The 18,398-nt window shown below is 46.9% G+C and overlaps 1 long non-coding RNA gene across 1 annotated transcript; it reads right to left on the bottom strand.

The window, feature by feature from the left end:
• Positions 1–7,367: 7,367 nt before the first annotated feature.
• On the bottom strand, positions 7,368–16,589 carry LOC135319416 (uncharacterized). The gene is made up of 3 exons (XR_010378003.1): positions 15,581–16,589; positions 8,437–8,589; positions 7,368–7,679 (listed from the first exon to the last, which is right to left on the bottom strand). It is a non-coding gene; the product is annotated as an uncharacterized LOC135319416 (long non-coding RNA).
• Between the last annotated feature and the right edge of the window lie 1,809 nt (positions 16,590–18,398).

Raw genomic sequence — 18,398 nt, 5'->3', positions numbered from 1 at the left:
GCACAAAGGCAGAGCTGAATGTTGAATCCATATCCTGTGCCATTGCAACTTCACAGGCGGGACTGAGATTTGTTTACAGCCCCAGGCAGAGAGGGTGGATTTGCTCTCTCTGGTCACTTTGTGGATCCACACTTCTGGGACTTACAGGCAGTGAGTGGAGTTCTGACTCAAGAAGGGTGGCCAGTGAGGGTATTTACAAGAGGGTGGTGTATGGTTCCATATGTGGATGCGGGATTGGGCTTTGAGCTGAACCTGTAGTGGACCACAAATTCATGTGTGTGACTACACACTTGCTAAGGCAGGTCCAAGGGACTGACACTGCTGGATCTGCACTGATGTTTCCTGGGGCTCAGAACCTGAGGGGCACCAGAGTAGGTGGCTGACATTCCCATAGCTAAAGCAGGGATAAAGCCAACATCAACAAATAGTACTTTGTAAGTCTGCATAACAAGTGACAGACAACACCACAGAGGGAACTCCCCAGTGGAAATCTCCTGCCTATTTTTCTTCACAACTGAAGTGCTCCCACCCTGCCTACTACACACCACAGCTCAAAAACGGGTCTAGAAGAAATACATAGAGCCAGAGAAATATAAGTAAATAAAGAAGCCGAGGAACCACTTTCAATTAAAAGAACAAGAGAAATCCCCTGAAAGAACAAACAGTAAAATAAACTGATAGTCTACTAGACTTCAAAAAGGGAATGATCAACACACTGAAAGAACTAAAAGAGACTATCAATAGAGACAGAAAACTTTGAAAAGAAAATTTAAACTATAAAGAAGAGCTAGTTAAAAATAGAAAATTCAACTACAGGCAATCAAAAACAGACTAGATAATGCAGAGGAATGAATAAATGACTTAGGAGACAAGATAAAAGAAATAACCCAATACAGCAGACATAAAAGCCAATAAAAACCAATTAAAGCAAGATAATATAAAGTGCGCCAGCCTATGCATAATAGTGGGTCCCAGAAGGAGAAGAAAGAGAAAAGGGGATTGAAAATATAGTTAAAGAAATCATGACTGAAAACTTTCCAAACCTTAAGAAGGAAAGAATTATCCAAGTACAGGAGGCACAGAGGGTCCCAAACAAGAAGAAACCAAACAGACCTACACCAAGATATATTATAATTGAAATGGTTAAAGTTAAAGATAAAGAAAATATTCTAAAGGCAGTGAGAGAAAAACAAAATGTTAGTTACAAGGGAGCCCCATAAGCATTCAGCAGATTTCTCTACATAAAAACTTCTGGCCAGAAGGGAGTGGCAAGATATATTCAAAGTCCTGAATGAGAAAAGGCTGCAACCTGGGATATTCTATCTAGAAAGACTCTCCTTTAGAACAGAAAGAGAGAGAAAGAATTTCACAGACAAGCAAAACTAAAAGAATTCAGCAGTACTAAATCTATGCTAAAAAAAAATTGAAAGTTCTAATCTAAATAAAACATAAACAGGAAGCTATAGAAATTAGGAAACCATAATTGGAAATGCAATAAATACAGTGAATGCAAGGGAAAACATGAAGATATAAATAAGCCAGTAAGTCAATAAAGAAAGCAAGAAAGAAAGAGAGAATAGCAAAATCATAAAAGGTGAAAGAGGAGAGCAAGAGAATATAGATTTTGTTCCCTTTTTTTTTTTTCTTCTTTCTTTTTGTCTTCTTTCTTTTTAGGATGCACTTGAGCCTACATGACTATCAACTAAAACCAAACAGATGAAGTAAGGGGTTACCATACTTGAAAGACAAGATAACCACAAATCAGAAGTATATAAAGAGTCATAAAACCCAAAAAGAAACCAAGCTTATAGAAAAGAAATTTATCATATGACAAAAATGAAAAAAAAAATTAAAAGAAAGAAACAAATAAGAAATACCAAATCAACTGGAAAACAAATTTCAAAATGGCAATAAAACCACATCTATAAAATAACTACTATAAATGTCAATGGACTAAGTGTTCCAATCAAAAGAAAAAGTGAAGGAGGAGGAAAGATGGTGGAGTAAAAAAGATGCTCAGAGCTCACCCTCTCCCACAAATTCACCAAGAGTGACATCCACAGACACACCCACCACCCAGAACACCTGCTGAACTTTGACAGAATATTGCCTTCTTCAAAAGATAAAATTTTCCACAAATCTGGTAGGAGAAAAGAAGAAAAAGGAAAATAGTTCAGGACCATTCCAATGAGGAGGGAGCTGCAAAGGAGTAATAGCATTAATACACTGGGTCTACCCAACTCCAATGGCGAGTTCAGCAAGATGGAGAGGGAACATCTGCGGCTCGGATCTGTACAGAATAGTCTTTGACTGACAGAACTAAGTTAATTGGGCACAAAGAGTCCCAATGATCCCCAGCCCTAGACGTGAACCAGCAGAGGTGGGATGGGACAGGCTGTCTGAGTCGAGCAGAGGATTCGGGCTGACTGTACAGAGGAAACCTTGGGGGACTGCAATGTTCTGTGTGCCATGGCTGGGAGAGTATACAGATTAGAACAGCCTGGGTCCCCCATAAAATCCAAAAAAAAAAAAAAAAGGCAAAGCAACACTGCTGGTGTGCCCTGGGGGGAAGGGGATCCGTAGCCTTTGTGTCCACAGACCCACAGTGCCATTATTGGAGACTTCTTGGGAGAAGAGAGTCAAGGCTCAGCCATAGCCACCATATTTTCTGGTTCATGGTTCCCAGGTGAAGGAGGGGTCAAAAGCCGAATCCCTACCTAGGGGCTCCACAACCTCATAGGTGGGACTGAGATTTGTTTACAGTCCCAAGCAGAGGGGACCATCACACACCGATGCCTCTCTGAATTGGCTTTTCTAAGACAAATGGACAAGAAGCAGTGTTCTGGAACAGAGCAGGGGTGACGGCTAGTGCAGCTGTTTTCTCTGAGTCCACCTATGAAGCATGGACCTAATGCGGCAGGGGAGCTACCTGCCAACTACCTTGCACAAGTGTGGTGCTGGGACCAGGCATCTGGTGGGGGTGCAGACCACCCATAAACTGATGCTGGGACACAGACCAGGAGCACGACTGGAGGGCCTCTGGAACCAGCAAGTGGAGTTTTCACAGCAGGATATGGGCAGGAGTGTGACAACCACAGGAAAAAAAGGAGCTCCTGCTCAATAGCCAGGGCAGACTCAGGCCACCAGAACACCAGCCACACCACCAACAAAGGGGATAACAGGCAAAAGGCATGGAAGGAAGACTTGGCAACCACCCATAATTAAAAACAACCTTATGACAAAATTATTAAGAGTGCATATTCTTGGAGAAAGGCCAAGATAGTGGAGTAGAAGGATACTTGTATCTTATCCCCTCCAATAAATACACCAAGACTGACATTCACAGACACACCCATCCACTCAGAACATCTGCTGAACTTTGATAAAACATTGCCATCTTCAAAAGACAAAATGTGCCACCAATCTGGTAGGAGAAACGGAAAAAAGAAGGAAGAAAATGCAAAATGGCTTGGGGTTGGTCCTTTGAAGAGGGAGCAGCAAAGGAGGGATAGTGCTGGTTGACTGGGTCTCCCCCTTTCCAACGGAGAGGTCAGCAGGATGGACAGGGAACCTCTGAGGCTCACATGTGTACAGAACCGCCCTTGACTGACAGAATTAAGTTATATGGGCACAAAGTGTGTCAACAACCCCCAAACCTAGAAGTGAATCAGGGATGGGAAGGGACAGGCTGCTGGATCCAGGCAGACTCTGGTTGACTGTACAGAGGTAACCCTGGGGGACTACAGTGTGCTGTAGACAACTGCTTGGATTGTATACAGATCAGAACAGCCTGGGCCCCCCATAAAATAAGAAAAAAAAATAAAGCAAAGCAACATTGCTGGCTTGCCTGAGGGAAGGGGAGTTTTGTCCTTTGTCTCTGCTGACCCACAGCAACATAACTGGTGATTTCTCAGAAGAAGAGAGATGAGGCTCAGCCACAGCCATCATACCCACCCAGGCAGAGGCAGGGTTGAAACCTGAATATGTACCTGGCAGTTCTGCAGCCTCATAGGTGGGACTGAGACTTGTTTACATCCCCAGACATATAGGAAGGTTCTGTCCTGGTGCGTCTATGAACTCACACCTCTAAGACAAATGAACAAGGAGCAGGGTTCTGGCAAAGAGCAGGGACTAGGGCTGGTGTGGCCATTTGCCTCAAGCCCACCTACAGAGTGTGGAACAGATGTGGAGTGGGGAGTAGCACTGAACATGGGAGCAACCAACCCAACTACTCTGCAGGACTGCTGCACCTGGACATGGCATTGGGAAGGGGCACACCCTGCCCACCTACCATGTAGGAGAGCAGCACCAAGATGCAGCATTGGGAGGAGATGTGACATGTCTACCTACAGGCACTGGGAGCAGCACAGACCAAGGGTGTGACCAGAGGGTCTCTGGAACCAATGAGCTGAGTTCATGAAACAAGGCAGGGGCAGGAGCTGTGACAACCACAAAACAAATAGGAGTCCCCATTCAATAGCCAGGGTAGGCTCTGGTTAACAGGTTAATGGCCACATCCGTAACCAAAGGGATAACAGACAAAAGGCACAGAAGTAAGACTTGGCAACCACACTTATTTAAGAAAGACCTCTTGATAAAATTATTAAGGGCACACAATCTCCACGGGAACATCCTCTCTTCTTTTTCTGTTCCATTTTCTTTTACTTTTTAAATGTTACTTCTTAAATAATCTTTATATTTCTATTTTTAATCCCTTTTAAAATTTTCTTTTAAAATACTAATATTATTATCTTTCAATTTGTCCAATTTCATTTTTATCTTTGTTTTGTTCTTCTGTTATGATTATACTCTGTTCTCAAATATTTTTCTTCCTTTAATGTTTTAAAAATTCATCCCAACTCAATTGTTATCTTGTTTCAATATGTTCTTCTGTTATTGATTATACTGCTTTTAAAACTAATTTCTTTGTGCTTAGTTTTATTTCTGCATCCACTTTATATAAATAAATAAACTCCTAAAGGACGACAGTAGATAACTGATACTCCATAAGCCATGGTGCCAGAGAGATATAAGCAAGATGAAGAAGCAGAGCCACCTCTCTCAATTAAAAGAACAAGATAAATCCCCTGAAAGAACAATCAATGAAATAGACATTGATAGCCTACTAGATGATTTCAAGAAAGGAGTGATCAAAGTACTGAAGAAACTAAAAGAGATTGTCTATAGAGACAGAGAATATGTCAAAAAACGAAATTGAAACTCTAAAGAGGAGCCAGTGAAAATTGGAAAACTCATTTGCTGAGATGAGAGTTGAGCTAAAGGCTGTAAAATGTAGGCTAGATAATTGAGAGGAATGAATATGTGACTTAGAAGACAGGACAACATAACAGTTGAGAGAAAACAAATAAAAACCAATGAAAGCAATATAAGGGACATATGGAATAACATAAAGCATGCCAACCTACTCATAATGGGGGTCCCAGAAGGAGAAGAAAGAACAAAAGGGATTGAAAAGGTATTTGAAGAAATCATGACTGAAAACTTCCCAAACCTAAAGAAAGAATCAGATATCCAAGTACAGGAAGCACAGAGCGTCCCAAACAAGGAGGTCCCAAACAGACCCACACCAAGACATATTACAATTAGGATGACCAGGGTTGAGAATAGGAAATGATTCTAAAGGCAGCAAGAGAAAAACAAAGAATGAGATACAAGGGAACCCCCATAAGATTTTCAGCTGATTTCTCTACACAAACAGTACAGGCCAGAAGGGAGGGGCAAGGAATATTCAACGTCCTGAATGAAAAAATGATGCAGCCTACGATACTTTATCCAGCAAGGCTATCCTTTAGAATAGAAGGAGAGATAAAGAACTTCACAGACAAGCAAAAACTAAAAGAATTTGGCAACACTAAACCTATGCTAAAGGAAATATTGAAAGACCTACTCTAAACAGAAAAGAAGCAGGATGCTACAAAAAGGAGAAAACCATGATTGGAAAGGTGATTGCTACAATGAATTACAACAGAATAAACATGAAATCATAAAAGAGGACATCTAAATCATTAAGGGTGGGGGAGGCGAACAAGAAAATGTACAGGTTTCTCTCTCTCTCTCTCTCTCTCTCTCTCTCTCTCTCTCTCTCTCTCTCTCTCTTTTGTTCTTGGTAGGATGAGTTTGAGCTTATATTACTATCTGTTTAAAACAAACAGATATAGTAATGGGTTAATATATGTACAAAGTAGGGTAACCACAAGCCAAAAAGTTACAATAGAGTCACAAAACTAAGAAGACACCAAGATAATAAAAAGGAAAATTATCAAACCACAAAAAGAAAATGAAAGGAACAAAGAGGAAATACAAAATCAACTGCAAAACAAAGTTCAAAATATAATAAACACATATCTATCAATAATTATTATAAATGTCAATGGACTAAATGCTTTAATCAAAGGATATAGAGTGAAGAGTGGATAATAAAGCAAGTATCTACAATACACTGTATACAAGAGACCCACGTTAGGGAGAAGGACACACATAGATTGAAAGTGAGAGGATTGAAAAAGATATTCCACAAAAATGGAAATGACAAGAAAGCAGGAATATCAACAGTGATTTCAAATAAAATAGACTTTAAAACAAAGATTATAAAGAAAGATTAAGAAGGATATTTTATAATGATTAAAGGAGTCATAGATGAAGATATTACACTCATTAACATATATGAACCCAACATAGGAGCACCTAAATACATAACAGATAAAAAGGGAAAATTTGATCGGAATACAGTCATGGTAGAAGACTTTAACTATCCATTAACATCACTGGACAGATCTTCCATACATAAAATTAATAAGACAACATAGAAATTAAATGATAAAATAGAACAATTTGTCTTGGTTAATATTTTCAGAACATTATATTTCCCTAAAATAGAATATACATTCTTCCCAAGCGCACGTACCACATTTTCTAGGATAGATCATATACTTTGGCACAAAAGAAGCATTAACAATTTGAAGAAGATAGAAAATATTTGAAGCAACTTTTTCTGAACACAATACCATAAAACTAGAAATTAACTACAGAAAAATAAAGGAGAAATAAATGACAGCATGGAGATTAAACAACATACTACTTTAAAAAAAATGGGTGGATGATGAAATCAAAGAAGAAATAAAAAAACACAGTGAGACAAATGATGATGAAAACACAACCACACAGAACCTATGGGATCCAGAAAAGGCAGTGCTTAGAGGGAAGTTTATAGCGAGAGAATCAGGTCTACCTCAAAAAAGAGGAAAAACTGCAATAAACAATCAAACTTACCACCTAAAAGAATTAGAAAAAGAAGAGCAAAAAATAACAAAAGTAAGCAGAAGGAAGGAAATGATAAAGATCAGGGAGGAAATAAATAAAATAGAGATATTAGAAACATTTGAAAAAATCAAGCCAAGAGATGGTTTCTTGAAAGAGTAAACACAATTGACAAAATTATGCTCTATGCTGGAAATTGACACAACAATGCAAACTGACTATAACTCAATAAAATAAAAATTAAAAAATAAATATATTAACAAAAGAAAAAAGAAAAGGTAGTTTCTACTCACCAGACTGGAGGAGGGGACTGCACCCCATGCGGGGTCACACACCATGGGAAAGCCTGGGGTCAGGATTGGAGGAGCAGGGTGCTGTGGACAGGATCTGTCACAGGGTTTCTGCAGGAGGGGAGGGTGTGGCATGTGAGCAGGCTGAGGACTGGCCATTTGAGTAAGTTCATGGGCTCTGGGGTGGAGGGGCTCCCCCAAGTGTCTGGACTTGACTCTGGGTGAGTTGGGCAGGTGGACAGTGGCTCAGTGTGAGTCCAAGTCCAGTGGAGGAGGTAGTGCGTTAGATCTAGAAGGACTCCTTCTGGGGTGGGAGGGCCCACAAGGGAGGCAGGAGGCCAAGTCCAGGTGACTGAGAACAGGGTGTGTCCTGCATAGGCCTGCAGGGCAGACGAAAGCATCCAGTCTACAGAAGGTGGAAACACGGTCCATACAAGGGCTCAGCTCAGATGTCACCCCCTTAGAGGAGCCTTCCCTGCCTGCACAGTCTACAGGGACAGCCTTCTCCACGCACATCTCCCCAGCAGACACCTTCTCCATTTCCTGCATAGCATTCAGGACCCGGGCCCCTGCTCCACGCCCAGCCATGGTTCCGCTGCCCTGAGGAAAAGCCCTCACAGGAGCCATCAAGCCCTGCAAGACCTGGGCCCCACCTCTCTGTCTCTTCTGCCACCACTGTCTCCACCTGGCCCTCTTCTCCTCCACTCCTGCACTCCTGACTTCCCCCAGCCCTGTGTGCTCTCCAGAGCACGTGTCCCTCCTAACATGCTGTGTGTGCTCACTGTGTCTCATCCACTGCATGCCTCCCACCCAGGTCAGTATCCAGTGCACAGTAGGGCTCAGTAAGTAGAGAATGAATGACTCTTACCATCACTGCTGGGAAGACTTTTGTCTGTGGCCTACAGTGATCACACACCCGTCACACATTCGCTGACGTCCTACTGTGTGTTGGGCGGGCTCCAGATACCGGGCATAGAAGGTAGTGAAGCAGGCAGGTCTCCATTCTCATGCAGCAGACAGCCTGGTGGGGGACACAGAGAAAATTAAGTAAAATATGCACAGTGTCCGGAGGTGATATGTTCCATGGAGAAAAATAAGGTCAGGGAGGACATTTGAGCAGATTCCTGGAGGTGTTTAAGAAGCAGGCAGAGAGAGATCCTGGCTGAAAGAGCAGCCAGCGCAAAGGCCCTGAGGCCACAGTGGGATGCGCGTGGAGGGTCTTAGTTATCCATGTGAGTTCTTAGTCCTGCCGTGAGTATGTATGTTGCTTTTATTTGTAAACCTTGATTTCACCTTTATAGCAAATTAACCTGCATCATCAATCTGCATAATTTAACCAATTCTGTTTCAGGTATTGTGGGCACAATGGCGGGCTAGTTACTTGGGTTGGTAAAGAATTACCAGCGTCTGAGAAGGGTTTAGGAAAGTTTAATAGGGACACTGCTATAGGCAACATCAGGCCACACAGGCAAGAGGTGTCTACACGAGGGCCAAGGTTGAGTTTGTGGGGTCTGTTATTGGGGGGGGTGCTGTGCACACAAGGAGGAGGGGGCTGCATGATCAATTCTTGCACAGGTACCTGGTTGGTTGTGAGATCTGACAGGGGCTTCTCTGAACAACAGGCTTTACCACTTTAATAAGGGCAGGATGTGAGGCCTCTCTTCCTAGGGCAATGAGTTTTCATAGGGTAAACACACAGCAAGAGAAGATGTTTTATAGCTTGTGGAAATGCAGGTGTGCAAAGGGTCCTGCAGTGGGGAGTGGGAGGTAAGGTGCCACTGGGCTCTAGGCACACAGAGAGCCCAGGGGTGAGGGTGTATGACTCTAAAGAGTGCCAGCTGGCTTCACACCAGGGACTTTATGTGGAAACAGGAGACTCTAGGTTGTCAGCACGTGTCTACTCAGTGAGCTCCCTAAGTCTAGCTCTGTCAGGCACCATGTGAAATGAACATGAAGGTCCCCACCCTGAGGACCCCAATGAATGAACATCTTGACATCCTCAAGCCCCTTACCCTGCACCACCGCCCCACCTCATCTGGGTCTCAGGCTCTGACCCTGACATCAGTGGCACCTTTGTTCCCTATATCCAGCTCCTCTGGACGTCTCTGTGATGAGCTGTTCCATGTCAGCGAGCCCCAAACTGAGCTCTGCCTTTACCCCATGAATGCTTCCTCCCTGTGAAGCCCCTTGTGAAGGAGCCACCACTAGCAGGATCCTTCAGCCCTGAGTCTCTGCCTTCCCCACCCCTCCGATTTCCCCCAGCCCATGACTCCCTCTGGAGGTCCCTATTATCCTCTCCCTCCCACTTCAGTCTTGGGCTGCACACCAAATCCCTCTTCACAATCTCCCACAAGACAGTTCCAGGTCCACTTGGGGACACTGAGGTGACACAGGTGGGTGTTGCTGGGAATGAAGAGCAGGATCCTGGAGCAGAGGAGAGGCAAGGGCTCCCAATCCACCAGAACACAGGCTAAAGTGGGGGCAAGACACCCATAAAGGGTGAGGCAGGCATCACACTGCAGCCCCGCCCACTGTTCCCCCAGGGTGCCCTGTGTTTCCTGCTTTGGCCTGGGGGACTTCCCCCCTCACTCTCTGTTAGAGGGGTGCCCATTCATTCATTCACACCCTCATTCACCATGTACATGGGTCCTGCTCAGTGCCAGGCCTCAGCTGGATGACAGCTCATCCTTGGGGACACAGCTCAGATCTCACCTCCTCCATGAAGCACTTCTGGATTCCCACCCCTCCTGAAGTTCCTCTGGCCTCAGTTGGGACCACTAGGGCTGAGACCACACTCTGATTACCTCCCAAGTCTGTGATCTCTGTGAAAGCCCTGGGCTCAATGTGGAAAGAGACTCAGAAAAATGGGGCCATAAGGGGCTAAGAAAAATGTTACTAGTTCTCTATTACAGAGAAGGGCACTGAGCAGAGAGAGGGCGGTGTCCAACCAAAGCCACAGAGGAGGGTCTCAGTGAGCCCTCCCATTGCCCTGTTACTAGTTCTCTGTTACAAATGAGGACACTGAGCCACAGAGAGGGAGCAGAGCCCTGCTATAGCCTTGGCCCCACAGCCTGTGTCCTTTATGACTAGCTCCATGCTGCCAGCAGGGGTATGGGCCTGGAATGGAGGTTGAAAGCAGCCTGACCCCCAGGACCCCTTCATACACAAAGTCAGTCTCAGGAAACACCCCTCAAGACCTACTCTACACCCCTGGGATTGGGACCTGATTGCTGTTCCTGGAAGCTGGCTGGGCTTCCCTGTGAATTGGCCCAGGAGATGCTTGGGACAGACACAGGGCCCCTGAGGCTCCCTGTCCCCAGATGAGCAGCTCTGGTCCCCTTGACTGTCCCTGGCAGAGGCCTGACGACATAAGGTGTTGGCCGGGTAGCCAGCTGTGGAGATGAGGAAATGGGAGCAACATGCAGGTACATGCAGAGGTCCAGGTATTCACTCAACAATCATTGATTCAGGCCTTGCAGTGTGGCTGGCCTGGGCCCAGGCCTGGGTGTCCAGTAGTGAATACAGTCAACCCCTTGAGCCTTCTGGGAAAGCAGTGCTCAGAGAAACGGGCCCTCAGTGCCCCCATCCTGCTCCCCATGAACAATCACACTGAGATGAGGCTGCAGCCATGGGTCCCAGTAGAGGGTGAAGGGAGGAAGGAAACCCAGAGTGGGCACTGACCATGAGCCTGGACACTGGAACCAGATGGCCTGGGCTCTGTAATCTGGGGTGGTCACCTCCCCTGTTCTCTCTGTGCCTCACTTACTTCTTCTGCAGAAATGGTTGATAACGCCTGTCCCTGCCCCACAGATTTTCATGAGGAGTCAGTGATCTTCTCTTATGCGTGTAGGACAGTGCCTGGCTATGGGTCAGGATCCTGCTCACCTCACAATAGTCTGTCCCACTTTAAAGATGAGAAAGCCAAGGCTAAGGGGGTTATGAGACCAGCCTGGGCTAGCCCCCTTCTCATGCTCTGCTGTCCAGGTCTCCTGCTTTTACATCATCCCTCTGCCCCCATATCCACCCAGCAAAGTAGGTGCTGAGAATCTGAGCAAATCAGAGTATGAATGGAGGCACACCCTCTCCCCAACTTGGGCTCTTGGGGCGGTGGGCAGGATGGGGATATCGGGCTCCCCCAGACTGTCCAGGAGGCCCAGCATGTCCGTCACCTCATTTCCACTCAACACGGAGTAGGTGTGTGTTCAAGGGCCAGAGGGCGATGGAGTAACCCAGGGTGGGTGGATGCTAGGTAGGTGTGGGAGGCACAGAGTGGCCCCTGGAAGACAGTGTCCAGGCAGCCAAGGTGTAGGGAATGAGGGTGCCCAGAAGGGGCAGAGGACAGAGTCCAGCCTGGACACCACCCCCTGCTGGACCCTGATCTGGGGTGAGAATTGGGACAAGCCAGGGCCCCGCTAGGACTCCTCATCCAGCAAAGAGGTGAGGAAAAGTTAAGGAGACAATGGAGGCTGACCCCACCATGCTCTCTGTGTGAGGGCGCTGCTTCCAGGATCCTGGAGGTTCCTTAGACCTTTGTGAAGTGGCTGCTGTTTCCAGCCCCATGTGGGCAGAAGAACTGAGGCAGGGAGGACAGAGTGACTCAGGACAGAGCTAGGATTCATCCAAGAGTGTGCTGGGCCTCTCGCTGAGAGCAGCCTCTGGGCATCATGGACTCAGGAAGTGTCTTGTCCTCCCTCTTAAGGCTCCTGGCATGTTAGGCAGGAAAGGTCCCAGTGCCCATACCTGGGCCTCTCTGGGTGATGCTGACATGTGGGATCATGATGGTCCTGGGAAAGGAGAGAGAATGTAGGCTGGGCATCAGGTCTGCATCAGACCCTAATGATGCTTCTAATGTTGTGTGACCTGGAAACTCCCTGACCTCTCTGTGCCTGGCTTTCCAGCTCTGACTCAGAGGACTGCTGTGCTTGGCACACAGTAGGACATCAATCAGAGGAAAAAGCCAGCCCTTCCCCAGGAACCTCTCCTCTTACGTGCCCAAAGCTAAGCCCATGTGCCACACATCACCAGAGCTGATACTTGACAAACAGGGCAAGTGAAATCCAGCAACCCCTCCCTCCTGCCTGAGGCCCTTCCCTCCTCAGTGACAGTGGCTCAGAGCAGGTCTCTGCATCCCAGAAGTCTGAACTGAGCCAAACTCTTACAATTCAACAGCAAAAAAACAAGCAATCTGATTTAAAAAGTGGGCAGAGGAACTGAATAGACATTTTTCCAAAGAAGACACACAGATGTCTAACAGGTACATAAAAAGGTGCTCAACATCACTCACCATCAGGGAAATGCAAATCAAAACCACAATGAGATATCCCCTCCCACCTGTCAGGGTGGGTGTCATCAAAATACAAGAGATAACAAGTGATGGTGGTGGTGTGAAGAAAAGGGAAACTTCTGCAATGTTGGTGGGAATGTAAATTGGTGCCATCACTCTGGAAAAGAGTAAGAAGACTCCCCCAAAATTTAAAATTAGAACTTCCATATGATCCAGCAAATCCACTGCTGGGAATATATCCAAAGGAAATGAAATCACTATGTCAATGAGACAACTGCACCCTCACGTTCACTGTATCATTATTTACAATAACCAAGATATGTAAACAACCTAAGTGTCCATCAACAGATGAATGGATACAGAAAACGTGACGCATATATATGTATATATAATGGAATCTTATTCAGACATTAAAAAAATGAAATCCTGCCATTTGTGACAACTTGGATGGACCTTCAGGGTATTATGCTAAGTGAAATAAATAAGACAGAGAAAGACAAATACCTATGATCTCATTTATATGTGGAATCTACAAAATAAACCGAAACCCATAGAAACAGAGATCAGGTTGGTGGTTGCCAGAGGTGAGTCAGGGGGTGATTGAAATTCGGGAAGATAATCAAAATGTACAAACTTCCAGTTAGAAGATAAACAAGTCCTGGGGACATAATGTACTGCAAGGTGACTGTAGTTAACAACACTGCGCTGTGCATTTGATAGTTGTTAAGAGAGTACCTCTTAAAATTTCTGATCACAAGGAAAATAGTGTGTGACTATGGGTGAAGACAGACGTCAAGTAAACTTAATGCAGTGATCATTTCACAATATGCACATGTAACAAGTCATTATGCTGCACACCTAAAGCCAACAAAGTTATGTGACAATTGTATCTCAGGAATACTTATCCCAGGAAGCGGGGGTGCGAGCCTGGACTACCTACTGCAGGAGCTGCCTTTGCCCTCCAACAGCAGAGGGTGGTAGTTGTGACAGGGACTGTAGGTCCCTCAAAGCCTAGAATGTTTACTGTCTGGACCTTCACAGGGAGAGTGTGCAGACCCTGCCCTGGAAGACGGTGGTCATGGCAGCAACAACGGCCTGCCTGTGTGCAGGCTCAGCCCAGACATCTCCTGTGCTCTGCTGTCACCGCATTTACTTCCCTCCACACCCTCAGAGGGAGAGGCTTCAATGTTCCCATTTTACACATGAGAAAACTGAGGCTCATTTGCTTTGAATTATTGACCAAGTGGTGGGGGAAGCTTTGAACCCCAGTGTTCTGATTTCAAAGCCACATCTCAGTCCTGATTTTTAGAAGGTGGAGGTCCAGGCACTGGGGACCCTCCACCTTCCTCACTTGTAGTCTTACTCCAGGGCTGCCATCCCCGAGGCGTCTGGGTGAACACATTTAATCCGCTTACTCTGCACCAGCTGAGCCCTTGGCTGCCAGTCTGTTGTCGCTGCCTGACACCAGCTGAGTTTTACAAGTGAACCATCACCCCCTGCCAGCCCACCTGCCCTGCTATGTGGGGCAGACCCCTCCTAGCCTGGTCATTCTAAACCCTTAGCTCACACATTGCACAACTGCATCGAAAGGGCCCTACTCCCTGTGTGGAGGTATCGACAAGGGGAAGGGAGGGGAGTTTTGGGTGGCCCCTTACTCTGAAGGTGACACATGACAGGGACATGTTCATGTCCATAATGGCATTCAATTTGAAGCTAAGAACATGGTCACAGCGAGGGGTAAAAGCTGAGAGGCTACAAGGCTGCTGAGAAAGGGGCTTGACTATTGAAATGTAAATGTGTAATTTAATTTAAAAATTAGCCCCCTGGGTGATAAGAATTTGCCCCTAAGGCCAGAATTGGCCACCTGACCCCTGGGAACCCCTCAATTCCAGGATGTAATCATCTGAGCATGGAGGGGGCTTAAATTGGGGTGCTGTCCTCTCAGTCATGGTGCACCTGCCCACGTGTGCACCCATGAAGGTTCTCACACATCAAGGCACCTCTCATGCCCTGCCAAGGAGGTCCAGGTCACAAGGAAGGGATGACAGACCGTGAGGTCACACATGTGCCTCTGCAGGGGTGAATGTTGTATAGGGAAGAGCCACCCCCCACTCTCACCTCCAGGAGGGGTGCTGGAGGGAGCAGGACTCCTGAGCCCCTAGGCTTAGCAAGCATCCTGGCTGAGGGTGGGGAGGCTGTCCACTCTGAAGTCATAGGTCAGATGGTAGATTGGGGTCCCACCCCCACAGCTCACCAGTGAGACCGTCTAGTCTGTTTTCTCTGTAAACTGGAACCCAGTCACCCTCACCCTCAGAAGTGGGGGCAGCCTGTGTAAATTACAACACAAAGCCCTGGGCTGTTTCAGGTGCCTGGGGGTGTCCAGGCCCCTAGGCCAGGCAGGTGGGAGAGGAGATGTATGGGTTAGCAGGTGTGAGAGCAGAGCTGAGACTTGGCTGAGTGCATGCACTCTAATATCCAGGAACTGCGAGCTACCACTAGCAAATCTGTTCACTGAGGCCATGTGTACTCTCCCTTGTCATTTACAATCCCCTGTTTGAACAGAGGCCTCTGGAGTCTATTAGCCACATTGTTGCCTGTCACCACACTGTTGCAGTTCCAGGGTCTCCATTTAGCCAGCTTGAAGGAATAGTCAAACTTTTTCTTAAAACCAGTGACAGAAAACCAAAGTGGCTTAAAGAAGCAAACAGGGCAGGAGAGAATGACTTACCTAACTGAGACATCCACAGGGAGATAGCTTCAGGCAGGGCTGTACCTGGTGCTCAGTGACATCGGCAGAAGTCATCCTTCCCCACCTCTGGGCTCTGCCACTGGTGTCATCTTCACATGGCTCTGCCTTTATGAGAGCAAGATAGTCACCAACTGCCACAGGCTGACATCATCACCCCTCAACTCCCAACTGAAATAGAACTTCTCTGCTCCCAGGATTCCAGTAAATAGGCCTGACCTCCGTGGAGCCTGATTGGGCTGGTGCCCAGCCCTGAGCCAATCACAGTGGCCAGGGAGGATGGAAAATGCTGATTGGCCAGATCAAGGCCATGTGACCATCCTCTCCAGGAAACCTGTGAGCTGTTCACCTGTTTTCAGGTTGGGAGAGTGTGATGTCTCCCAGAGGATCCTGCTACTAGTACAACCTGCAGGTGGCACAATGAGCTGAAATGAGCCTGTCTGCTTGGTGACAAGTGACAGGTCACTTAGTGGTTCCCTGCTCCAGGGAGGGACGCATGTCCAAACAGTATTGGGGCTTCAGAGCCAGAATGTAGTAGAAAAGCCTCCCAGTCTCCCAAAAGGTGGGAAAGTGAGCAGTGACACTGGAAAGGCACTCCTCTCTGTGGCCCTTGGCTTTCTCCTTGTTACAGTGGAGAGTGCAGTGTTGCCCCTGACAGCCCACTTCCCTGCTGGGAGGCCTTTGCAACAGGTGGAGAGTGCTTGGAAAAGCCCACTTATTCTGAGGAACTGTTATTGCTCCTGGTGGCATTATTATTTTCATGTCACTTGTGAGGTGGGCCCTGAGGGGTCCCTGATCTGGGGGCACAGACACCCACAGAAACTTGGCCCAGTATTGCTGTTCATTCAACAATGACTTACCGAGCACCTACTGTGTGTCAGATTCCCAGGGTAGAGTAGTGGTGTTGACAGCACAAGCCCCTGCCTCACCTCATCTCTGCATCCCAGGTGGGGTCACCAGAATGGGAGTTCAGGAAGCAGAGGACGTGGCCGAAGCCTTGTGGGACCCCCTGGGTTTTTCTCTGTGCTGAGGGCACTAGCAGCACACCGATTGTGGGACTCAGTACCCGCAGGACCTAGCATTGATGGGTAAAGGAGAGAGGCATTTCTACAAGCCCATCCTCACTAACCCCAGGCTCCAGAGGGCAGCTCCACTCTGCTCAACCCCAGGGGGCATCTTCCACCATCCTGATCACCCTCTGGTATTACTCCCCGCTCAGATACACATTTCCCTGTGGCAGCTACACTCAGAATATGTGTTTGTTTCTCTCCCATGTGGTTAAGTGGACTTCAGACACATGATAGTGATGGAGTGGCTAAGCCTCTGGGCAGATTGCTGGGTGACCCGTGGAAATTGCTGCACATGGTGAGCTCCCTTCTGCCAACCAATGGGCCAGGCCCCACCACTGTTCTGTCTGTTCTACCTCACTTAATCTGCACAGACACTCTGTGCAGGACATCCTGTTATCCCCCATCTCTGATGACCTTGGGTGGACACAGCTTGGGTTTGAGAAAGTTGCCCAGGTCACATTGTTGACAAGTGGGGAGCTGGGGATTTGCACCCTGGTCCCAGGAGTCTGGATCATGGAAAGGCCTGGGTGGGGCAGCTTATTGCCAAGGGAAGTCCTGCCCAAGCCTCTCCCATGAGAGCCCACCCAACAGCACATCTAGCAGAGTCAGCATTTCCTGGACCAGATGGACAGAACCTCAAAACTTCTTTGCAAACAGATTGTTTCCATGTTCTTTTGCAAACACAGAAAGGCCACAGGCCAGGGAAGGATAAGGCCAAGAGTGTTTTCATTGGGGAGAGTGAAGGACAAGTGTGAAGACACACAGCACTCCCAGCAGCCTTCTCGGCAGAGCCTGCCACTGGGTGAGCAGCTACCATGACTACCTATCATAACACTGTGAGGTTCATGCCTGTACAACCCTGCCTGTGAGAAGAGCAAAGTGAAGCTCAGAGAGGTGTGGGGACACTCCAAAGACAAACAGATAAGGTGGGATCATCACCACCATGCTGTGCTGGGACAGGCAGTCACCTGTCACACTGCTCATGCATGGCCTGCTGGGAGTAGTGAAGGCCTGATAGGAGCACAGGAACACTGTGGTGAAGGTGATGTTTCTACCTGGGACAGCTGGTACCGGGGGCTCTAGCTGATTCTTCATTGTGCCTGCTTTGAGTGTCAGAATGTTGCAGCCTCATGTAGGGGAAGGGCTGTCTCCTTTCCACACCGGTGCACAAGGAAGAGCATGCACACACTGGCATCACCATAGACCACCGGAAGGATCAGGATCTGGAGCTCAGAGCAGAAACTGCCAACACCAGGAACTGGTGCAAGAGGAGGACCTGAGTGCTCCCTGAAACATTTCTAATTTTAAAAACATAATTAGGGGGAAGTGATAAACAGTTGATCCCTTCAAAATATTCTGTTTTCCAAGGAACAATAGCACCTCAGCATTGTAAGAGGATTAACTCAGTCGTCAATAACCATCACTATAGGTATGAGAAAACAGTGTTAGGAGTTACAAAAGGGTCTCAAGATCATGCAGGTCAGAACTGAGAACCGTCCAAAGCATGTGCTGCATGATAGCCTCTCTAAGCTACCTGAGGCTTGGTCTGCTCCTGACACAGGGCAGATGGTTCTGAGAAAACCACACTCCTCAGGGGACCCCAGGGAGTTGACAGAGTTGAGTTTGGGTTCCTGATCATCTTCTAAGTCTGGAATTTTGAGATTCTTCTGCACCTGTCCTTCCTCCAGAACAGAATCTGATTCAGGCGGGATTCCAAAGACTGAGGCATG

Source organism: Camelus dromedarius, chromosome 26, assembly GCF_036321535.1.
Source record: "Camelus dromedarius isolate mCamDro1 chromosome 26, mCamDro1.pat, whole genome shotgun sequence".
Classification (NCBI taxonomy): Eukaryota; Metazoa; Chordata; class Mammalia; order Artiodactyla; family Camelidae; genus Camelus; species Camelus dromedarius.
This window is presented reverse-complemented; position numbering and strand designations above follow the sequence as displayed.